We start from the raw sequence: 6,508 nt of genomic DNA, 5'->3' as shown, positions 1-6,508 counted from the left end.
GGTGGGGCTTAGAATCTGGACCCATGGGAGCCCCGAGTTGGAGATCTAAAATGGCTCACTACCACAAAAAAATTGCATTGTGTTTAACTCTTTGGAACCTCTCCTAAATTATTATATTTACAGTTCAAGATAAATATAAGAAAATGCACAGTGGGGGGCACCAGACTAGGTGCAGTATAAAATCACTTTGTTTATTATAAAAGTATGACAACTGGAGACTCACATATAAGCAGAGATGAGCAGGCATGTATTGTATTCCACGGCTTCCCCATCTACATCACCACATCTTCCCGCTGATGTCAGTTCTGGTCCTGTGCCATCTAGTGCTCCATGCTGGTTGTCCCAACAGTTGGGTGCTTCCTGGTTTCCCTCTTCACAGCTGCCTTGCTGCATTGGTACCGCCACCAACAAAGACTTTCCAGAGAGCCTTCATGTTCACCCGTGGAATACCATATATGTCTGCTCATTTCTAATTGTATGTGAGTTGCCAATTGTCATACTTTTTATAAGCTGAGGTGATTTATCCTGCACTTAGTCTGAAGCCCCTTCCTGTTTTCCGTAGATGTTTACAGAAATCCTGCTTCACTCTTAGGGTGCTGCCGCTGATGCTGTCTTTCACCACTTCCTGCCACCACCATTAATGTATTTATATTGGACTTTTTTATCATTGACTCTTAGGAAACTAGTTTAATCGCCATTTTTTCTTTTTGTTTTTCAGTTCAAGAAAAATAACCTGATCAGCAAGTCGTATATAAAAAAAAAATGACAAATGTGGAGTACTCAGAGTACTGGACACACAGCATATTTTTAACACCACCTCCATCTTAGTTTATAGAGTATGGCTGAGCTCCCTTTGGTCAGCATTCAAGGTTCCAGAGGATCTGGATTTTGATACAGGAGCAGCGCCATTTCTCTATATGACTGCTATGGTAAAAACATACATTTTTGCATTTTTTTTATGTCTCTAATTTTAATGTACCTGCTCTATAATAACAACACTGCATGCCACGTATTGTATGTAGAGTTACAGCTTGCCTCATGTCCAGGTTATCTACGATTGTTCAATATGGTGTCCATCATTGGTAAGATAGAAAACTTGAAATTTGAGATCAGGATTGCTTGTCACCTGTACAGTTTCTACATGGTTGGCCATGTAATATCTATTACCCATGTTTGCATGGCTATTTTATTAGAATTTAACTATATCAGCTGACTGAATGTGATTTTGCATCTATTCAAAATACCCTCCAAAGGTCAGTTTTCCATCTCAGAATCTTTCTATTTACAGATAGGAAGTGGTTCCTGCACGTGAATACAATCATCTTTATCAAGCAAGTACCATAAGCTGTCCTAACTTTCCTTAAGATCATCAGTTATCATTTCCATGGATGACCAAAGTTTTTTCCCACCTTATCCTTACCTGGTGGCTGGTCTTACAATGGTAGCTGTAGAGGTATTTGCTGCATTTCTGGGGAATGGATTCATACTGGTGGTGAATGTCCTTGACTGGTTAAAAAACAAGCATCTGAACCCTGTTGATTACATCCTGGTTGTTCTGGCACTTTCCAATGCTGGATTTTCATGCATTTATGGAAACTACATCTACTTTACCTTCATGTTGCCCCAGTTTCGTATGATGGACTATGCATTTCCTGTGACCTGTGCTTTCCTGCTCTTCATGGCTTTTTCCAGCATGTGGCTCATAGCGTGGCTCTGTCTGTACTTCTGTTTCAAAATTATACATTTCAAATCCTCATTTCTTGCAAAGATAAAGATGTCCATAGATTCTGCAGTGGTTTGGATCATTCTGATCTCAGAAGTCATAGCTGTCTCATGCAGTATCCCTGTGATATGGTCCTTCCATAGATCTCAGCCACTTAATGTCAAAACTGCCCAAAACATCAGTCAAATGAATCCATTTAAATTGGACATCATATACTATATCTTGGTTCTTGGCCCCAGCAGCTGTTCTGCTTCATTTGTTGTCATAGTCTCCTTAGTCTCTATAATCTGGTCACTGTGTAGACACACATATCGAATGAAGAAGAGGATTTCTCCAGAAGATGATTCCATGCTGAAGACACATAAAAGCGCTGCCAAAACAATCCTTTCCCTTCTCCTGATCTATGTTCTGTTTTTCACAGTTTTGGTTCTTACCTCGTCTGTCCTTCCTTCCCATGACTTTGGGATATTATATTGGCTTACTATATCAATGTTGATGTGTATTTCTCCAGCTCTTTCTATTGTTCTTATCCTAGGTAATTCCAAACTATGGCTAGCGCTTCAAAAGATATGGTCTTATTATGTCTTAAAAAAGACAACTTAGTAAGAAAGTATAACACAGGCAGGGTAATGTGGAAAGTATGTTTAGAATATAGCTTAAAATAGTTACATTATATATATATATATGTGTTTTTATTAGTGGGAAGCCCAGTACCTAAGTGGTTAACACTCCCGCTGACCAGCACTAGGGTCGTTGGTTCAAATCCCAACCATGGTACTACCTTCCTGGAGTTTGCATTTTCTCCCTGTGCCTGCGTGGGTTTTCTCCGGGTACTCCGGTTTCCTCCCACACTCCAAAGACATGCTGGTAGGTGAATTGGCTCCTGTCTAAATTGTCCCTAGTATGTGTATGTATGAATGTAAGCTAGGGACCTTAGATTGTACGCCCCTTGAGGGTTAGGGACTGATGTGAATGTACAATATATATGTAAAGTGCTGAGTACATTGACAGCGCTATATAAGTACCTGTAATAATTAGTAAATAGTCACATTCAACAAGACTTGGTCTCTAATGAAGACAATGTTTCATCAGTCAACATGTAATCTCTTCAGCTATAATACGTGTTGGGAACATACCCAAGCAGTTATAGGCACTCAGATATCTTAGTTATCTCAATGTGTCGAGGCACAAGTTACATTTACAAAAACACTATGGGATGCATGATTGCAATAATCATGGTGCCAGGGAGTCTAAAACATTTGGTAACTGGCCAAGTTACATAGCTGAAGGTATGAATTGTTGTCAAATGAAAGTGTGGAGATGTTAAAATACCATGATATATTTTTAAAAAAGGCTATCTATGTCATGGGGCTACCATCTCTAAACAGAGGTTGAGGCCTTGTTGTTTACACTCACAGATCCCTCTCCTGTCAGTTGCCCCGCTGATTGCTGAGTCCACACAATGAATCGTTGGCTGGAAGCTGGTGACTGACAGGAGCCAATGACAGCACGGGTAGGACAACGCATGCTCACGCATGCCCCCTACCTGGAAATGCAGAATTATGTACATATACATGATTCTGCGCAGAGCGACCACCCTGTAGAAGTAAAACTGCTATAGAGCAATTGCCAAGTGGTTAAAGGAACATTTACGAGGGACACGCAGTAATAAGTGGCCAGTGTGTCCTATGACTGACAGATGGTGCACATGTTGTGGGCCAGTCCAGAGACCGTTAATCAACATAGCAGACAACAGTGTAAGTGCGTGCATGGAGCAGCATGTAGTGATGAAGGTTCTTATGAACAAAGCCGTAAAACCCAGGGAGATCTACAGAAGACGTCAAGCACAGTACGGTGATGAGACGCTCAGCCACAGTAAGACATCTGAATGGTGTAAACCTTTCAAAGATGGCTGTATGTCTGTCAGTCATGGTGGTTCCCAAGCCTAGACAGTCATTCCTGTGAACATTCAGTGCGTGGAATGCCTGATCCTGGATAATTGATGCATAATCTGTCATAATATTGCACAAGAGACAAATCTTTCTGTGGTCAGTATTTCAGCACTGATGACAAAGTGAAGCTGTCCTAGGATGGTTCTGGAATACCGACAAATCTTTCTATGCCGAAGCTTTCCAGGCATTAATAAAATGCCGGGATAGGTGTATAAAAGTAGCAGGGGAATATGTTGAAAAATACTCCTTGAAATTTGTTCTTTTATTACAGTATATAAACTCAAAAGTCTTAGTTTGACTTGAACACCCCGCGTATATCAGACATCATGGCACCATGGTGGTTGGATTATGTAGTTAGAACAGGGTGGTTTCCAACACTTTCTTGGACAATCAACCTTGACAGGTCATGTCACCATGATAATTGGATTAATGAGGCAGAGATACCCATGGCCAATAAATGCTGGGGAGTGATCCCAAAACCCATTGGAGCTAAGGAGGTTACTTACAATGTAGATGAGTAAGGAAACATCTTAAACATTACTGAAAAAGTCCAATTCAAGTTGTCTAACTACCAGGGGCGGACTGACCATTTGGAAACTCGGGCACTGCCCGAGGGCCCCGGTCAGTAGGGGGCCCCATGAGATGCTCCTGGTACCTTTTTCATAGGCTTTTTTTGAGTTTGGGCAAGGACACAGGGGCCCCATGATCCCCTATTGCCCGGGGGCCCCATGAGTTGTCAGTCCGCCACTGCTAACTACTACCATGAAAACTCATTCTTGAAGAAAAGGGACTTGTTCCAAGAAGTGTCTGAATAAATATAGGAAGGCAAAGCAGCCCTGGAGACAATACACACAACTAGAACATATAACTGAAATGTCAGGAAAAGAAATGTGATGATTCTGGATTTGTTTGTATTGTAACATCGGGTGCTTGAATATTTAATACAAAAAATAACCACGATCCCTATCCTGGCTACCACAAAACTGTCATTGCTGTCCACAGTGACCTGTAAGAAGATTTGTAGAGATTTTCTATAAAAGGAAACTGGTTTATTGCTGGTAAGAACTTCAAATTTTGTATCATTTTTGTTTTGCAAACAAGTGATGTCAAAAACCCTATTGAATGCAGACTTTACATACTGTTCATTGAAAGATGCCCACCATTGCAGTTGTGTTATTTTTTGGGTGCTGTCAGTTATTGTAATCTGCAGTGCAGCTTATTTCAATTTGAAAAAGGTCAGTAAAGCATTTTTTTTAATAAGGTAAACTGTAGCCCATTTTTTAGAATGTGCCTTTGCACACAGGCGTGTAAACATGCGTTGTGCTTTTCTCAGTAAAACAAATAAAGGAAAATCTGCATTTTTTGTCAGTAATTTATGCCACATTCATGCATTTGCATGCAAATGAGCAAACATGTAGCATAATCATTCATTTATTTTTCCTAAGAATATATAGGGGCGGCACAGTGGCTAAGTGGTTAGCACGTCTGCCTGGCAGTTGCCGGTTCAAATCCCAACCACGGCACCACCTGCCTGGAGTTTGCATGTGCTCCCTGTGCCTGCATTGGTTTCCTCCCACACTCCAAAGACATGCTGGTAGGTGAATTGTCTCCTGTCTAAATTGTCCCTAGTATGTGTCTGTATGAATGTGAGTTAGGGACCTTAGATTGTACGCCCCTTGAGGGTTAGGGACCGATGTGAATGTACAATATATATGTAAAGCACTGCGTAGATTGATGGCGCTATATAAGTACCAGAAATAAATAAATAAATATAGTGCGCGCAAATGCGCATATGCACGTACATGCACACATAAACAACACACAAAGCACATGCTTGAAATTAGGTCCAAAAGAGCAGATGCTCAAACATCAGTACTGTGTGCAAGAGGCCTAAAGATAAAATGTGAACTTTGATGTCGGGATTGATTTCAATGTCGCCTGAAGGGTGTGTTCATGGTTGGCCGTGTAAGATCCATTACCTACTTTTACTTTGTTGTTTTAGTCAACTAAAGCTAAATCATCTGACTGGAGATAACTTTGCATCTATTCAAACTATCAGCAGGACAAATACGTTCAACAGACAGCTTTCCATCTTAAAATTTGTCTTTTCTCAGATACGCCTGAATGCAATCAGTTTAATAAAACAAGAAAACTACCAAAAGCAGCGCTAACATTTACAGAGATCTTCAATTATGATCACCATAGATAATACAAATTTTTTCCTACATCATCCATTCCTGGGGGTCGGTCTAACAATAATAGCTGTAGAGGTCATTGCCTCATTTCTCGGGAACGGCTTCATCGTAGTAGTGAACCTCTATGACTGGCTGAAGAAAAAGCACCTTAACCCTGTTGACTACCTCCTGGTTGTCCTGGCACTCTCCAATGCTGGATTTTCATACATTTGTGGAAACTTCATCTTCTTTTACTTCACATGGCCCCAGTATTTTCTAGAAGACTACGCATTTCCGGTAACCATTGCTCTCCTGCTCTTGTTGACTCTTTCAAGTTCTTGGCTCATAGCGTGGCTCTGTATGTACTTCTGTTTTAAGATTATCCATTTTAAATCCCCCTTCCTCACTAAGATAAAGCTGTCAATAGATTCTGCAGTGGTTTGGCTCATTGTGATCTCGGAGGTAATAGCTTTCATCTGCTCTATCCCAATGATATGGTTCTTCCGTAGACCTCTTCCACAAAATGTCACAACTGTTCAAAAGGAAATTGGTGTATTATCATTTACATTCAATAACGTATATATTGTCTTTGTTGACGGCACCATTATGTTCTTCTCATCACTCATCATCATAATCTCCTTAGTGCATATTATCTGGTC

Source organism: Staurois parvus, unplaced genomic scaffold (genome assembly GCF_062004578.1).
Source record: "Staurois parvus isolate SC_StPar_1 unplaced genomic scaffold, SC_StPar_1.0 ptg000503l, whole genome shotgun sequence".
Taxonomy (NCBI): Eukaryota; Metazoa; Chordata; class Amphibia; order Anura; family Ranidae; genus Staurois; species Staurois parvus.
This window is presented reverse-complemented; position numbering follows the sequence as displayed.